Source organism: Gavialis gangeticus, unplaced genomic scaffold, assembly GCF_001723915.1.
Source record: "Gavialis gangeticus isolate Ggan-Ray unplaced genomic scaffold, GavGan_comp1, whole genome shotgun sequence".
Lineage (NCBI taxonomy): Eukaryota > Metazoa > Chordata > Crocodylia > Gavialidae > Gavialis > Gavialis gangeticus.
In genome coordinates, this window is record NW_017728992.1 from 197,043,729 (window position 1) to 197,062,478 (window position 18,750).

The 18,750-nt window shown below is 43.4% G+C and overlaps 1 long non-coding RNA gene across 1 annotated transcript in view; it reads right to left on the reverse strand.

Annotated features, from left to right (window-relative positions):
- The window catches only part of LOC109299949, a 16,304-nt gene extending 5,991 nt beyond the window's left edge, over positions 1-10,313 (reverse strand). The window contains exons 1-2 of the long non-coding RNA XR_002098067.1: positions 10,184-10,313; positions 6,660-6,663 (exon numbers count right to left, since the gene is read on the reverse strand). This is a non-coding gene — a long non-coding RNA (uncharacterized LOC109299949). The remainder of the gene's footprint in view (positions 1-6,659; positions 6,664-10,183) is intronic.
- Positions 10,314-18,750: the final 8,437 nt, after the last annotated feature.

Below are 18,750 nucleotides of genomic sequence, written 5' to 3' on the forward strand. Positions count from 1 at the left end.
AAAGCTGGTGAGGTCCAGCAGCTTGAAGCAGTTGCAGTGCTTCCTCCAGGAAAGCATTCTGTAGAAACGGAGACCTTTGCCACATCTTTCACACACCTATGTGATGTTATAGATATTATTTGTATTGCAACAGCTCCTAGAATCCTTAGAAGAAGTCAGAGTCCATTTTACAAGGCGCTGTATGAGTAAATAGGAAGAGATATTCACTGACCCTAAAAACTTGCAATTTAAATGTGAAAAAAAGAGAAAAGGAAGCACTTCTAAATGCAGAGTAGCATGTACATTAAAATAAGAGAGGGAGAGAAAGGAAAACCTCCTGATAAAACAAAAAAAGACAGTTCACTTCACATTGCATGCAAAATTGCTTCTCTGGGAAGCAGATGAGAGACTATAAAACACATATACAGTAGCTGATTATGATGGATATTAGTCACATCATTCAAAGCACTACTGGAAGGTACTCTGATTTTGTGGTATTATAGTGACATGGACACACACACATTATATAAGAACCCTCATAGGTATTTTATGTCTAATACTTATTATTTTATATTGTGTCCTCAGTGTATTTTATATGAATATAAACATTTATATTTTATATAATGTAGGCTAGAATCCCCACTATACAGTTGGGGAAATGAGTCTGAGAGAGATTAAGGTCACTTGGAAAAGCCAGAGCTCACAAATCTCAGTTCTTGTCTACATGTAATTTTTGTACTAACTAATCTTTTTCAATTACTTTCTTTTTAGTTTATTTTTGCTTTTAATCAAAATGGTTTCATTGGTACAATGTTTAGTGTGGATGCCCTTGTGCTGGTAGTTATACTAAGGTGCCTCAACTAAATTCATGGGAATCAGCTATGTTATCAGGCACTTACATGTCCGCATACCTGTGTCTACAATAGGGAGTGGTATCGCTTTCACTGTTTTTTCACTGTCAGGTGAATTAAATTGATAGAAAATTAAAATGATAGGAAAAAACTCCATTAAGCCAATGCCCCAGCTGCAAAACTAGCTGACCTCTGAGTTTAGAAGAGGTAGTTATTTACCTCCATTTATATAGCACTGCAAATGCAAGGAAGATCATCAGGCTCATGTCTAGTATGGAATATCCTGACACCAACCCTTCCAAATGCACCTTGTAGGATTCATTCATCTCATCTCATGATCATTATACTCACATATATACATTCAGTTAGAAACAAGCTAGTAAAACAGACCTTTTTTTTTTTTGTAACTGCAACAGGCTGCAGACTCAGGAAGACAGAATTTTACTCAACTCAATAGTTTGTGCAATTATTTTTCATAAAATAGGACTTTACATATTGCAGTCCCAAGCGCTAGGTTTAGAAACTGGACGCTATGAAAGCATGCATTTTTCTGTATGTATTCTCTCCCCAGTACAATGCATAACACACTCAAAAACAGAATAAACTACCCTTTTAGACAAAACTTCTGCTAGGAAAAATAAAACAATAATGTTCCAAGTTTTATTTTATTAGTCAAGGAACAGCAAATGCCAACCAGTATATGGCCTGATAGCTGAACCATAGATTTCAATTGCTTCTGCAGTTCAGTGTTTCATTCAAAGGCTTTGTCTCAGCAGCACAGTTAAGCTTCCATGCAACCTCATCTCGCTCATTCTCCTTTAGCCTCTTTCTAGCTTTTAATCATGGTTAGTTCAGATAGCCTAAAAAAAGGGTTTTCATATAGGAAGAAAAAGCAGCCCAGAAACATCCTTTCCATGTTTTCGCTTACACTGGCCTGTTACAGTATATAATTCATGGAATGACCATTAAGGTTAATGAAACTTAGATATAAAGGTCTGTGTTTTGTTTTGTTTTAATTTTATTTTAAATGGCCATCCAAGATTTCTAAAAGTGAGAAGTATTTTCTGAATTCTCAGTTTTTGAATGGGGTCTGAATTTTTCATGACAGTTGCCCTTTTAAAAGTTGGCTTCTTTAGTGTCGTATGTTGGCAGCAAACATTGATTAACCCTGTAGTGGGCCCTAGGCAAACAAACTTGTGGTCCCCTACTTAATACTGTTTATTTATATTACTTTTTTCACTCAATAATTATATTATATAAAATAAGCACAACTGGGCCCCTTCATAGATTTCATAGATGTTAGGGCTGGAAGGAACCTCAAAGATGATCAAGCCCAGCCCCTTGCCCCATGGGCAGGAAGTCAGTTAGGGTCCCAGCAAGATAAACATCCAAACGTTTCTTAAATGTGTCCGGAGTAGGTGCCTGCACCACTTCTGGAGGGAGTCTGCTCCAGATCTTGGGGGCTTGGACAGTAAAGACATTTTTTCTTATGTCCAGCCTAAAATGGTCTTGGAGGAGTTTATGACCATTAGTCCTAATTTTTCCTTGGGGCACTCCGGTGAACAGACATTTCCCCATGTCCTGATGTACACACTTTATATACTTATAAGAAGCCACCAGGTCCTCCCTGAGCCTATGCTTTTCCAGGCTGAAGAGTCCCTTCTTCACTTAGGGCCCTAGGCATGTACTTAGTTTGCCTATTCATTAATCCAACCCTGAGTACCCCAATACATTCATCTACCAGTCACTTAAAAAACTAGGTCCAAGACTATTTGGTTTTAAAAATAAAAGTTGCTTTCTCAAATGATTTTGTCCTCTGAACTGACCAGGTTCAGAAGTGCCTATGCAATGCCTTCGTAATTTAGGAGTCAGTTAGGTATTGGTTTCAAAAATGCCCCAAGGCTCATCTGAAGGTTCACTACAGTTCACAAACCCTTTGAATGGTGTGGTCTAATGGTAAGTGACCTTTAGTGAGTAACATTCAGAGCTCCTGGTTTGGTAAACTTTAATGGGGGGGAAGGAGTAGAGGGGAGGGGGAGGAGAGCAGGGTGGGAGGTGGGGCAGAGGAGAAGCAAGGAACCCTATTAGAAACATACCAGGTAATTCGTAGGCTTGTATGAGTAGGCAGCGATTTGATCCAGCTTCGGATCCAGTCACTTCTGATGCCAGCGATCTGATCCAGAGCTCCGGATTTTGATCTGGCCAAAGCAGCTCTGAAGCTTCAGAGCTGCCTCAGAGATCCAGCCATAGAGTATAATGGGGAATCAATGAAATATCTATAACTTTGTTGTTTTTGTCTGATGTGGATTAAACTTTCAGGATTGGTAGTCTCTGCTGAGAGCATGATGCCTGCCAAGGTTCAAGAAGATTGGTATATGAGTTCAGGGGGACCTGCACCCCAAATTCTTGAAAGCAAAATTCATGTCATGTGTATGTGTTACACCACAGGGGGTGAAAACTTTGTGGCCCCTGGTGAGGCCACAAAGCCTGCCAGCTGCCAAGGAGATGTGACATGGGTGCTTGTGCAACTGTGTCTTTCTTGGGGCACACTGGGGTGGGGGTGGGGGGGTAGTGCAGGCCTGGCTGCTAGCCTACTGTGTTACCAATCAATCATGATTCACTCAGGGACCAGCTCAATACACAGTACCTAGCTACTAGGTAAGGAGTTAATGAGCAAGGATTAGCGCCTACAAAACCACAGACTAAGGAGAAGAAATAATACAGACAATCAACTGCCCCAAGACACCCACAGTCAGTTGCACTAGCACCCATGTCATGAGTTTTGCCTGTCAGCAGCTAGAGATGCAGGGCCCCAAAACCCAGAACCCCTGCACCCATCTCCTTGACAGCTGGCAAACTTTGTGGCTGCAGCAGGCGCCACCATCCCTGGAGCTTTCACCCTGCTGCACCTTAACACACACAGTATTACCCATGTCACAAGTTTTGCTGGTCCAGAGCTTGAGGTACAGTTCACCCCAGGCCCCTGCACCTATCTTCTTGAAATTTGGCAGGCTTTGTGGCCTGAGCAGGGGCCACCTCCCCTGCAGTTTTCAGCCCTCTGTGCCTTAACACACAAAGGGTCAGCTATGTCACGAGTTTTTCCTGTCAGCAGTTTGAGATGCAGTTCCCCCCAAAATTCTGCACATATATTCTTGAAACTTGGCAGGCTTTTTGGCCTTGCCAAGGGCTACCACCCCTGGAGTTTTCACCCTGTGCTGTAACACACACATAACATGAGTTTTGCTTTCAGGAATTTGGGGTGCAGTTCCCTCTGAACTCCTGTACCGATCTTCTTGAAGCTTGGTAGGCTTCATGATCTCAGCAGAGACTACCACCCCTGCAAGCTTCATCCAAATCAGACAAAAACAACAAGGTTATAGATATTTCATTAATTCCCCATTACACCCTATGGCCAGATCTCCGAAGCGGCTTCAAAGCTTTTCTGAAGCGGTTCAGAAGCTCCAAACCACTTCAGAAAGCCTAAAGAAGCCAGTGATTCAATCCAGACATGCTGTTTCAGATGCCGAAGCATCCAAAGCTTCTCCAGCTCCAAAGCACGGTCTGAAGCCTCGCACAGCCCTAGTAATTAGGCTTCTGCTTCCTTCTTCTATGTTGGCCTTATTCTCAGCTAGTACAAATTGATACAACCCCATGGAAACCTCACCACCTGAGAAACTAGCTCTCAAAATGTTCTTTTTGTCAGTGTGTGACTACACTTGAGTTCTTAAAGATGCACAATAGAAAGGCCTGCTTGAAGAGATTACAGTGACTAATTGAAGACCAAAGAATATTGGGTCCACACCTCTCATTTGGACTTCAAATGCTCCTCCGAGTTGGCCAGAAGACTGCACATTTTTGTTAAAAAAGAAATGATTCTAAAAATCTAATTTAAACTGGAAAAATGTATTAGGAAATTAATTTTATAGAGGACTAAGATGGAGAGAGATTAAATTGTAATAAATGTACTTTCCACCTAGAACTATATGAATGATTGAAAATGAAGTATGAAAAGAATCTGTGAGAAACTGGAACCATTGCCAGGTAATATGCCTTATTTCATTGAATTGAAGTGAGGCTGGGTTAATTTGGAGCCCATTCACTAAAATCTATCATCCAGCCTCTGTTGTAACTGAAACAGTTTATCACCGGATTTACTGCATTTGAATTGTAGGCCTGCCAGAAATAAGGTTGAGAAGTAAATTTCAGACCCATACTGCAGCTAGTCTACATTCCACTGCAATGCAAGCAGTTGGATTTTGGCATTGTTTCATTATTATTTAAAGCATGTGTGGGAGCAAGCCATAAAGATCCCAATTTGGGACTGGGCCCCTACCATGCTAGGTGTTATACCCGCAGATAAAAAAAAAAAAACAGTGCTCTCTGTCCAAAAAGCATACAGCATACGCAGAGAAACAACATCTGGATAAAAGGAACAACTCTAATAAACTGCATCTCTTGAATCTTCAAAAAGATAACCAAAAGGTGACTTGCTTCTAGTTTACAAGTACCTTCCCAGGGAGGAAATACCAGATACTCAAGGGCTCTTCAGCCTAGCATACAAAAAGGATAACAAGACCCAGTGGTAAAAGTCAAAGCCAGACAAATGCAAATGCAAGTAATACATTCTTACAAGTAAGGATGATTAACTATTAGAATAAATTACTAAGTAGTCTATTTTCCATCTCTTGCAGACTCCAAGTCTGAAAGGCATGCTAGAAGATGTACTTTTATCCAGTACCAGTTATTGGTCTCAGAACAGGGCTAACTCTGTAAAATCCTGAGTATACAGGAGTATTGATGGACTCCTAATACACATGCAGGGAGTTGTCTTTGACGCACTGGAAATCCAGTGAATTGGAGCAGACTGGATTGATTGAGTCCACCGCGATTAATTGAGACTGTTGGAGTACAGAAATTAATGCACTCCAGCAGACTAGCATCACGTGTATCAGCGTCTCCACGCTGAAAAATGGTGGTAGAGTGCTTTGAACTAAAGCTCATTGAAAGCTTTAGTTCCCACCACCAGTTTTTAGTGCAAGGGACACTGATACACATGATGCTTGGGCTCTTTTAATTCATGTAGTTCACTAAATAAAGCACTCCCCCATGTCTCCTGCAGCACGTGCAAAAATGCCCAGTATTTTTACAAGGTAAGACTCTATGAAGATAAGGCTGTTTTGATTATCAGTGCTTGCAAGCACAGAGGCTGCCTACCCTCTCGATTTTGAGTTCTTACTTTCACAAACTTGAAAACTGAAATTCACCCATAGATTTCATAGATGTTAGGGCTGGAAGGGACCTCGCAAGATCATCCGGTCCAAGGCAGAAGCGTTGTGTTTACTTTGGGGCCAAACAATATAAAATGAACAAGTGACACATGGTATTGAACATGGTTATAAATCCCTTTGTTCAACCCATAAGCAGGTGCCGGATTTGCTTAAAAATCAGTGTATGCTCACTTTCGGCTTTGTCCCCCACAAAAATATCCCAAACCATATGAGAACTTAATACGAGACTTTGATACTGCCTGAAGCTATGGGAACATGTACACCTGGAGCCATTTTCAGAAAGAGAGCAAGAAGGAGCAGCAGCTATTATGTTTTAAGTGTTACCTATAGACAAAGGGGGAAACCATACAAATGTAGCAAAACTGCTCCAACTTTAATCCTGCTTCCCCTTAATTCTACCAGACAGAGATACAAAGGGAAATATTATTTGCGACCTGCATGAACCTGCAGAGCCACAAAACCTTCCTCAATCCATGCGTGCATTTGGTTTTCTCTGTACTCATCCCTCTGCCTTGGAATTCATTAAGCACCCGACACCAACAAATCTAGTAAATTAAGAAAGAACTGCAATGCTCAGCCCTTCTGAAGAAAGCTGTCTCTAAATTGCTTACGAGAAACCAGGGGCAAAGTCAGCACTTGATTGTTGTTTATATATTTTTGCTATATTGATTATTATAACACTCCAAATATTTGTTTCAGTGTCAGATGGTTTTTAATTCTGTTTCCTGAATCTGTTTTTTTATTTATTCAGAGATTTTAAGGCAGGGGTACGATGATTAGTTTGGCCTCCTTCATAAATAAACCCTAGCGGTGAACTCAGTACCTTGTGTTCAACTAAAGGACACTTTTCAGCAAGACACCCATGGACTTGAAAGCATCAAGAGATGGGAGAAGCTACCATTTCCTGTGGTAGTTTCCTGCAGTGGTTAATCCCCCTTGCTGTTGAAAATAAGCACCAAAGTTCTCATTTGACATTGTCTGGTCTTAATGTTCGCTCTTCCTTGTTGTGCTTTTGTCTGCTCGATTGAAGAGTCCTTTCGTATCTGGTATTTTCTCCCCATGGAGGTACTTGTGCAGCTTAATCAAGTCACCTCATCAACCTTCTTTTTGATAAGCTGAAGAGATCAAGCTCTTGAAGTCTCTCAACGTAAAGTAGTTTCATCTTCTCCTTTGTGCGTGTACCTCTTTTCTATTTTTTTATTCCCCCCAACGTCCTTCTTAAAATGTTTCTAAGTTGGATTGAATTGAATTAAGTATTGTAGAATGGATTTGACTGATGCTGTTCAGGAGGTGGGGACACAAACAAACTTACTATGAGATAAGCTCGGGTATGAATTTGCAGCATCTTAGCTACTCCACGGTAACCACCTATCTACACGCTATTGTACTGCAGTGTGTTGACGGGAGCATGAGATCCTGAAGGTGTGACAAAACACCTTTTACTGATGCCTTCCTATATGCCAGCTATATGGCAAGAACCTTATCACCCACTGAGATCTCCAGCAAGAATGTACTGGTCATATCCTCTCTATTCAAGGCCTCTCAGCTGCACCCTAATGCAGCCGTATTTTGTAACGAGCCCCAGCCTTGTTAAGTAACCATTCACACATCAGCTCATCTTTTGTCACAATGCATAGTTGCATAGTTGATAGGGTTGGAAGGGACCTGAGCAGATCATCAAGTCCGACCCCCATGCAACATCAACATTAACTGTTTAATGCCCAGCAACATTAGCTTTAGGAATATTTTAGCAACCTAGAACTATTCACAACTATCACAAGCGGTGATTATACGTACCTTCATAGTATACGGGTGATTTTCCATTAGTTCCCTTTCTGACATCACCTCCCCCTGGTGCTACAGGAGCATCTGTTGGGTGAAGTCTTATCAGGACCCTTCAGACCTGTTTCAGCAGGGAACGCATGATACTGTACACCACTTGCGCTGAAGGGTGAACTACGAATTTACAGAGTAAAAGATGTTACCTCCGAGTAGCTGACACTTTGTAAACTGACATGTTGGCTTACCTTTCAGTAACTTGCTTATCCCCCAGGGAGGTAAAATCACTTTTCTCTCCATTTATCAGCAATCACATTAGCCCCTTTTACCATTCAGCTCACTGGGTATTTTTGGTTCTCCTGCTGCACCTACAAATGCACTTATGACTTTAATTTTAGATTGTTGATTGTCAGTGGTTAATTCTCTAATAGATTTTTCACCCTCAGTTGAAATTATAACCCAGGAGGTTCATTGGTTTTTGGTTCAAGTGGCTAAGCACTGAGAGGTTCAGATGATTCTCTTGTTGCTTTACTAATCTGACCCCATCCACTCGAATCTGGCAAATTTATGCTGGGAATCCATGAGAAAAGGCATTTTGATGAGACATGTTTTCTGAGTTATTCCAAAAATTGGTTTTGTGAAAACATTCATATTTTGTTAAAATGTTTTGGTTATTAAATTCCTGCCCCTTGAAAACCAAGTATTTTCAGTTGCTCAGCTACTCCTCTTCTTCCTACGAAGGCAAAACTTGATCCCAAACCAAGCCCTGACTCATCAACATACAGAATCACATGCTACTCTCTTAACAGTATGCCCCAGGGTAAACATGCCCCAGACAAAGTGGCTTATAGTAGTACGCTCTTTAACTGGGAATGCTTGGTACCACACAGATGAAGGCAGAGTTTCCTTTAAGATTGATAGAGTCAAAGGGAATTCAAGGGAGAGGGAAGCGAGAGTCAATCCAAATGGAGAGCTACTTCCTTAAGCCAGCTACCTGGCCTCCATTGGAAGCCTGAAAATGTGAAAGGGATTTATTGCTTCTTCCAACAGCAAGAGCTTCTTAGCCAACTTCTGCCCAGTAGAGGCTATGATGCAGCAGGTGGATGGCTCCCTTCCTCTGCTCATCCTTGACTGCTTCAATGCAACAATGGTAGTTAGATCAAGGGAAACACAAAAGTAAACAGAGGTGCTGCATGGATGGCAATATGGCAATATCGCTCTTGAAGTATTTTTATGGAGGAAATAATTCCATAAATCCTTAAAATGGAAGTGTAATGAGCTCTGAAGGCCATCATTTAATTTGCATCCATGATTTAATCCTAAGCAATCAAAGAGAAAAATCCTGAACACGGATTTACTGAAAGTATTGAAAGGCAATAGTAGGAAAACTAAGCAATAAACATACTACTCTGAACCTCATCTTACGTACACCGGTGCAAATCAGGAGTGCCTCCGCTGACACCCATGTAATTCAATTGGAGTAAAACAGGTAAATGTGCCTAGATTCACGATGTCTAAGCCAACACAGTTGCAGGCTTGGCACTAAATTCTGATAAACAGGCTACGGTGCAGTTGTATATTAAATAACAAATTTCGAGCAAAAACAAGCTGCTAATGCTAACATTTTTCTTCAGACTAACAGGTGACTGAAATCTAGTATTTCTGAAATAAATGACAGGGAGCATTAGGGTTTAAGAAACACATTTCCCTTGACGGCCTGTAATCACAGCATAAAATGAAGTAAAATATTTTGGGTTCCTGATGGGGAATACTACATGCTGCATAGGGAGAGCGGAGCCTTGTGAATTGTACAGTGCACTAGGAATTAAGGTGCATGTGTTTTATGATCTGTTATACCACTGGGTTTCTCTTCTTTGCTAGATGTTAAACTCACTGTGCTGTTTTCAGATAGACACTACTGTGTGTGGCAGGCTGGCTGTCAGGCTCACCGACAGCCCAGATTGTTACCTTAAGCATAAAGGGCTCTCGCTCCCATTGGTGGAGGCAGTTTCCCTTCTCCACCAATCAGGGAATGGCAGGAAGAGGGCAGCCCTGTTCTGACCCAGGGGCGAAATGAGAAAGAGGACTTGAAAGGGAACTAACTCCTCGAGCTCCCTGATTGAACCTTTCTCAATCTGGGGGTGGAGCCTCCAAAAGGAATAAAAAGCTGGCATGCCCAGCACAAGGGCAGCTTTGATGAGGGATGACGAAGAAGGGCTGTGAAAAGCTGACCGGTGGGGGGCAGAGCAGTTGCCCCAGAAGTGCCCTGAAGATGCTTCATTGAACAGGGAGAGGTAAGTGGCTGTGTCTCTGCCCTGCCGTGGAGGGAACTGCAGTGATGGTGCACAGATTGGTGCATGAAGAGTCTGGGAGTGGACAAGACTGCTGCAGCTGCATGAGGCAGCATGGGTCTCCAACCCTGTGTGAGGCAGGAGCCAAGCCCCATTTGGTGCAGGGACTGCTGTACGGGGGTTTTTGAGCACAGTGCACAAGATGGTTCATGGAGAGTCCGGGAGGGATGGAACTGTGGCAGCTGCATGAGACAGCACAGGTCCCCACCTTGCATGAAGCAGGGACCCAGCCTCCATGGTGCACAGAGTGGTGCATGGGGGCTGGTGGAGAACTGACGAGATCCTGGTGGCTGCACACAGCAGCACAGGTCTCATAGATTTATAGATTGTTAGGGGCTGGAAGCAACTTTGTAGATCACCAGATCCAGCCCCCTGCAAGAGCCAGGAACAAGGCCAAGGGTGCAGGGGACAGTGCAGAGAGTGGGCTGACAGGCTGGGAGAGCTGTCCAAGGCACAGGGGTGAGATGCCTCGCCCCCTGGAGACGAGCCTAGCCCCATCAGGGAGCCCCTGCAGGAAGCCGTGAGTCACCTGGATTCCCACAGGGGAGGAGGTCCCTCCCCTCCACTGCGGATGACTAAGGGGAAGCCCCTGATGGGGGGACAATTCACCCTGGGGTGTAGGAAGAAATTCAGGGCTTCTGCTTGTCAGGGGAAATTTCCAGGGTAGGGACCTTGTCAGCTGAGTAACCTAAGCAGAGTTAAGGGTGCCCTATGGGGTGATGGGGTCCCCCACTGGGTTGTCATTTCTTCATTGGGCACTGCTGTGGTGCCACTGCAGTATTTTGTTTTTTTCTTCCTCTGTGATGTTGTTATTAACCCTCTGCCTTATTATTGTATTTAGGTGAATAAGCGGCCCTGTTTTTGATATTTATTGTACTGATCTTTTTATGCAAATATGTTTTATTTGATGTAACCTGTTTGTGCATGCTTAATTATTGATTCATGACTGCCAGACACATTTTATTTCATCTGCCAACTAACCCCTGTTTTATCATTGAATACCCCTTCCCCCTCAGGTCAGGAGGGCTCTGAAAAAGGGGAAGGGACTGTAGTTTAACCCGAAGGCCACAGGCAGTGAAGCCCATGCTTAAGATCAGAGTAATTAGTTTTGTTCAGGTAAAGTTATATCTGTGAATTATAGAAATCTGTATATAGATATGTATGTAAGTTTCTGATTATAAGTTGTATATTCTTTTATAATATTACACCTGTATATAGTTAAGATTCACTGGGTTTCCTGGCTCTCTGCTCTGTAGGGAAAGGAGGTGAGCTGCATACTGCTAGGCCATCACTCCTCCCACAGCATACCTGTACCCACTGACATCGCTTCCATTGGAGAGGGGGTACCTTTGTGTGTACCACGTGGGTTACATGTAATATAAATAAATTATGGTGATGTTTGAAGAAGAGATGTTCTTCTTTTGGCTAGTGTTTTGTCCTTCCTTGGGCAAGGTCACTTAATCTTTCTGTGCCTTGACTCTGCATATCTGTCAAATAGTTCTAGTAATAATAGTCAGTAATGTTTATAGAGACCTTGGCACATAATCTTCTTTCTGGGCACTATTAATACTAAATATAATCTTCGGGAAAATACATTCACTGAACTGTCTGGGCAATTAATATTTTGATGGAGATAAGGTACATTGAGTTATCTGAATTAAATACATATCTATGTATTAGGCCTGTGAAAGGTAACCAGTATTCAATTTGGATTCAACCAGTTCAGGGGACAGTGATTCAATTCAGTGATCTAGATCACTGTCTTGAATCAATTCAGCCAAATCGGATTTGAGAGATTTGGCGCTGATTCGATCATAGAATATAATGGGGAATCACTAAAATACTTATAACTTTGCCAATTTTTTTTTGCACAATTGAATGAAAACAGCAGGGATGGTAGCCCCTTCTGAGGGCATGAAGCCTGACAGATTTCAAGGAGATAGGTGCAGGGGCTTCTGTGAAAGTGCACATCAAACTGTTGAAAGCAAAACTCATGTCACTCGTGTGTGTTAACTGGGTTTTTGGTTGTAGCTGTGATGATCTAAGGAAGATGCAGGCAGGGTTGTTTGAGTAGATGTGATATGTTTTGTTAGGGTGACAGTATTTGGATCTTGGAGAACACTGAATTTGCAGCTGAACACAAGGCTATATCCTGTGGTTCAGCAAAGCTGCTAACCACAAGGCAGAATAATATATTAAAAGTAACACTGCAAGATGCTTAGGCAAGCATTTTCCTAATAATGTGGTAGTGTGTAGGACATATAACTCATTGTGTAAGGAGAACAGGATGCAGCCCACCAGCTATTGTTAGGAGATAAGCAGAAGAAAAATCTTAGAAATGGTGAAAAAATCAGCAAGAAACCACAAGTAACCGAAGGAAGCAGAGGTCAAAGTCTTAGACAAGCACTCATAGAAAAAATGCACGTAAATGAGTCAAATGAATATGTAATTCCATGCTAATGAAACAAACAGTAAACAGAGGCGGAGCTTGAGATAGGAGGGAATAGGGGTGGAACAAAGGTGGAGTAAATGTTAATGAGTATGAACCAAAGTGTATAAATGTACAAAGAACTACTGCTCATGGATGCTCCCTTGTTTTTTGGGAGCTTGCTAGAAGCAGTCTCCATTTTAACTAAAGCTGTTGCTAGCAATGTGTGCTGGTGTTTGCCCTCTGAGCAACTGGATCATCATCTCCCTAGTCATTGGGCACCTCATGGAGTCAGGGTCTAACATCTTTTATTAGACAACTGAATAGTTGGAGAAATATAAAGTGTCAAGCTTTTGGGTTTAAAAACCCTTCATCAAGCTGAGGAAGCATCTTCAGTTGGTGTGTGTGCTTTTCCTGGGTGGAATGAATAGTAAAGAAGCCAGAGGCTGGGCTGCAGGCAAGAAAGCCAGTTGGTGAAAAAGTAAATTGAGGCATCAGGGGTTAAGGGACAGACTGGGGTCAGGGGGAAGTGGGATGTAGCAGGTAAAAGTGGAGAGGTACCTGGGCAGTCAGATGTCTGGCAGGTTTTGGTGTGTCATGAATCCAATGTAGATATTGAGTCCATGAGTTTTTGTATCTACTGTTTAGGGGCACGTGTAGATGAAATGGGGGCCCTAAATCAAAGCGGTGGGTTTTAAAAATCACTGCTTTGACTTAGGGCTGATTAAACCCCCATGTTGTGCACACCCCACTGACTTACTTGCCTCTCCAGCAGGGAGCGGAGTGTTAGTTACTGGTGGACAGAGCAGTCCCTGGGCTGCAGGGGGAGGGGCTGGTGCTTCCCTCCATGGCAGCAGCACCCTCCCCCCCCCGGGCAGCACCCACCCTCAGGCTCCTGGCTTGGGAGGTCCTGGGGCATACCACAGCTGTGGAGAAAAGCACTGGGTCACTGTGCAGCTCAGGCAGACAGGCAGGCTCCAGGGCGAGGGGAAAAAAAGATCAGGCTTACTGCTTTTCTTGGGCGGAGCCTGCTTTCCAGGTCTGCTGCTAGGCTGCCTGCAGAGCTTCCTGCAGAGCCATGGAGATGCACAGAGCCCAGTGCTTTGCTCCCTGGCTGTAGGAGCAGCAAACTAAAACTCTTCATAGGAGTTTTAGTTTGCTGTACCGCAAGTCATTTAAGGTGCATTATGCCACCAAATTTCCTACAGCAGCTGGAATTAATGCACAATACATCACTGAGGCATGCAAACACTGACACCATTAAAGCGGTGCAAAAGCATTTATACCACTTTAAAGTGCCATACACACATGCCTCTCATTTAATCTACACACAGCCTAGGAGTTTTTGTATCTAGATCACTTCACACACAAACTTGAATGTTTTTTCTACGTTCCTCCCCCAGAGCTCTGTGATTGGAAGGGAACTCAGGGAAAGATCACAGTCACTGGCCAGCTACGGATGTCAGTATCTTTCCCCTCTTCCCCCTCCCTCTTCTCATTTTCTGTTTTCTGAAAGCCTGCCTTCCAAATCTCTGAATCTTTTCTGAATCGATTCCGACGCTTCAATTCGATTCGGACCTTTTAATGGGTCTCTTGATTCAATTTGGATTGGGAGATACGGCCGCCAAATTGGGCCAAATCTTTTTTGAATCAAATCAGCAACTGAAGCTTCGGACGCCCCTACTACATATCTACCCACCCACCCCCAGTTATCAGTGGAGTTTCCAGCACATACAGAACTAAAGGTATTTAAGAACTTGTGTACAAATATGAGGATCTGATCCTATGTCTCTTCATCCCACTTGCTGCAAGAGTTCTTAACATAAAGGCCTTGGGGTGAAGCAGTATGGTATATTCATGAGCAGCATTTTATCTCAAGCTCACTCCCTGAACTTGCTGCGATGGTACAAGTAAATGCTGAGCTTCATTAAGCACACTGCGAATCTGTGCAGCACATTCTGTCCCTGGAGTGATGCCACTGCAAAGTTATATCTCAACTCTGGGTTGGCTGAGTTTGTGCATGTGGGGTGATGGGAGGGAAGCACAAAGAATAAACTGCCCCAAAAGCCACCCACAGAGATACACTTCTAGTGAGCTGTAAATCAGGAACAGCAAAGAAAGCCCTGAGCCCTTTACAGAAATAATCAGACTTATGCAAGTATCTCAGAAGTGGTGTCACCAGCAGGGTTTTATTATTTTCTTATGGCCTTTACCTGCCAGTATCGCTTTTCTGTAAGTTTTCTCTATTCTACAAACAGTCCCACAGCTTGGAACATCTCTGGGTCAGAACAGCCTCTTCCAATAAGTGGATACAAACCATTGCAAATGGGAAAACCAGGAAAACTCTAACGTATAAAAACAATACCATAACCAATTAGCTTGCCAGGTTTTTCGGCATGGACAAACTTACAATGCCTAAGAGACACAGATCCACTTCTACCTATTACGTGCCTACATTGACCAAGGGCATGTGTAGATCAAACAGGGGCCCTAAATTGAAGCGGTGGGTTTAAAAAAATGCTGCTTTAATTTAGGGCTGATTAAACCCCTGTGTTGGGCACACTGACTTACCTGCCTCTCTGACTTACCTTACCCTGCTGCCTTACCTGCCTCTCTGGCGGGGAGGGGAGCTTCTGATGGGTGGAGCAGTCCCTGGGTTGCAAGGAGGGCTGGTGCTTCCCTCCATGGCAGCCCACCCCCAGGTGGCCCCCACCCGCAGGCACCTGGCTTGGGTGGTCCCAGGGGGCACTGCAGCTGCAGAGGGAAGTGTTGGGCCCTCATACAGCTCAGGCAGACAGTAAGGATCTGGTGGGGGGAGATCAGGCTCACCATTTTTTTTTTCCCTTGCTTGGGTGGAGCCTGCCTTCCCAGGCTGCTGCTGGGCTGCCTGCAGGGCTTCCTGCAGAGCCCCTGAACTGCACAGAGCCTGGTGTTTTGCTCCACGGCTGTAGGGGCAGCAAAGTAAAACTCCTTGGAGGAGTTTTAGTTTGCTGCGCCCCAAGTCATTTAAGGCGCATTACACTGACAAATTTCCTACAGCAGCTGGAATTAATGCACAATACGCCACCGAGGTGTGCAAACACGGACACCGTTAAAGTGGTGCATAAGCATTTAGCCCACTTGAAAGTGCCGTGCAAACACGCCTCTCGTTTCATCTACACATGGCCTTAGGCACTTGAGTATGATCCTATTCCACTCTTTCGAAAACCTTGAAAAGTATTTATTGCAGTAAGTGGATCAGGGCTCGTCCTGCCCAGTACTTTCTGTGACTTATGTCTTAAGGCTGACAGGGAAGCATGTTAGAACAAAAGTAAATACATGAATATGTTTTTAGGGACAGAAGTATTGTAGAATAGGACCAGGTTTGGTCCTAACAGGTAGAAGAGGATCTGACTTTTGGGCACTCAGCCTCCTTGTCAAGGCCAATCAGCTCTGAGTTGAGGTTTCCAGTCAGTTTATTTTACGTGGGCAACCTTGTAACAACAAAACAAGTAAGTGTGCAAATAAAAACAACCCAAACCTGTGCTCTTTCTTCAGACCTTGAAAGGGCCAGTCCAGGGTCTTTGCTTCTCAGAACATTGATCTCCCTTCTTGTCTCCCCCTTTCCTTCTGCTCCTGGAGCTTTTAACTGTCCTGTAGCCATGAGTTGCAAGGGGCTCCTAGGCTTTCAGCCAGGCAGATTTTTAACTGCTGCCTACCTGCAGTGGGGTCTCAGGCCTCTGAAGGTTGAGCACCTCCTTACAGGCACTTCTGATGATTTTCCTCTCATCCAGAATGGTCAAGACCAGGTATAAATATCTAAACAGGCAGGTAAGGAATCAAATAGATAAGTGCTGTTCTTTCACAGAGAAATACATATAGTTCAGTGTGCATCCAGCACCTGTAGAATAACATCTGCATTTGCTAGAGGCAGCCTGATTCATCAGTCTTGCTCCCTTTTTTACATAAAACGTATCAGATTAAACAAGTTGGATATTGTAACAGCTTAGAATGTGGATTTGGAGGTATTAGTAATGCTTATTCACTTTATTCTGAAATAAATAAAGGGAGGGCGGAGGGGGACTAAAGAGTATGTGAACCTGAAAACTAGAAACTTGAAAGAATGGCCCTATTTACTTTTCACTGGATTTAGAACGACTTTTCTGTTTGAGACATTGAGGGTCCTACTTAACAAAGCAGAAGCCTAACTTTTGTGCCCCATAGTCATTCGTGTGGAAACTGCAAAGATAGTTGTACACATACAAAATATTTGCGTGAGTTGGTGGGTTGTCTGAATAGCTTCAGCTAGGTGGTACCATAGACAATGAGAGCTAGCTCATACATGGGGCTTTGCGTCAGTAGATCTCGAAGTGCTTTACAAAGCAGGCAAGTGCCTTTATCTTTACTTTATAGAAAGGATAGCTACATCATTTCAACAGATAGTTGAAATGACTTGCTCAACGTCTTACCTACTACATTAATTTTGGAGCCAGAAATAGACTGTAGGTCACCTGAGAGGCAGTTAAGGGTACCCTCCAGTTGTCTCAAAATAACAGTGTAATAAGAGCTGTGCAAAAGGAACAGCTGGAGGGATCAGTGGAACTTCATGGAGCTGCTTTTCATCTTACCTTTGCCCAAGTTCACATATACAATATGCACCACATTTTCTCAGTAAAAAGTAAGAAAACTCAAAACAAATTTCAGCTCAAGAAACAGTTGGAGACAAGATCTTCCTGGCCTGGGGTTCAAACCAGGGAAAACTAGAGATGGACCAGAGACAGAATGTCAGGATGAAAATCTAAATGTAAAGTGTCCTCAGCATCCATGGTGGTTGGATTGGTCTCTGCAAAACACTAAGCTTCTGAACAGGGATGCAGTCTCATGCATCAGAACCCTGTCCAAGTCTGCTCTGAGTTTCCTGAATCTTAGGAAATCATAGCTTGAGTTTTGAATTTGTAATAAAATCCCAGCTGGGGTGAGTTTCACTTGATTCAGGTGTGCTAATCAGTTTTCAGATAGCTCAAGCCTTTGCAAAGGTACATTGAAGACTGATACAGCAAAACAATGAAAGGATTTTTGCAGCAGGGAAAATTTGCCAAGATACCTTAGAGTCACAGGTATTAGCATTCAAAACACTTGCTGAAGTTTCTGGAGTTTTACTGAGAGGATAGGGGAGTCACGGTACAAAGGTTATTCCTCGGGAGAAATATACTTGAGGGCAGTAATGGTTCAAGATGCTCCTTGTGTCATGATATGACAATTTTGATCTGAACTATTCTTTTCTTCTTTCTCAGTTTAATGGAGCAATTTTGAGCTGCGTTCAGGCCACTGATTTTACTCAGCTCCCTGGTAGAAGTTCACACTGACGACAGCATTATTGCATTAGGAAGAGTAGGAGGTTAGTGAATCTGTTGATAGTTGCCCAGCAGAACTGAGGTGGTATTATTGACAGTGCTCAATTGCAAGTGTTGCAAAAACAGCCTATCTGTGACTGAAGTCAACACAGCTACCTGACTGCTAATCTATCTTAATGTATCATCTAATAAGCTATGAAGGCAGCTGCAAATCCCTGTAGCTCAATACAGTGTCTTGATCTACAGCCATACGTTTGTGCTGCTGCACTGCTTGCATTTAAAATTGATAGAATAAAGGGCAGTGCGCCATTAAAGGCAGGGTGCTCTAAACCCACCCTCTGCTTCGCTCTTCTGCTCCTGGTCCCCTCTGGCTGTCCAGTGGGCCAGGTTCAAGAGTAGGCCTGGAGAGTGGCCTGGACAATGCCTGGAGAGTGCTCTGGTGATTAAAGCACTTTGCTAGCAAGCAGGAGAGGCAGTTTCAGGGTAAGGGGTACCTAGCACCTGGGTCCCCTGACCACTAGGATTTTGAGCTAAAAACGCTGTCCTCTATCTAATGCCTGCTTTAGTTGCAGCTTTCCTGTGGGTAATTTTCAGGACATACCCCATACTTTGCGCGTTCCTGGCCTTCAACGGGAATGCAGCCTATCGAGCATGCCTTGTTTCATAGTTTTATAATTTCATAGTTTCTAAGGTCGGAAGGGACCTGAGCAGATCATCTAGTCCGACCCCCTGCCATGGCAG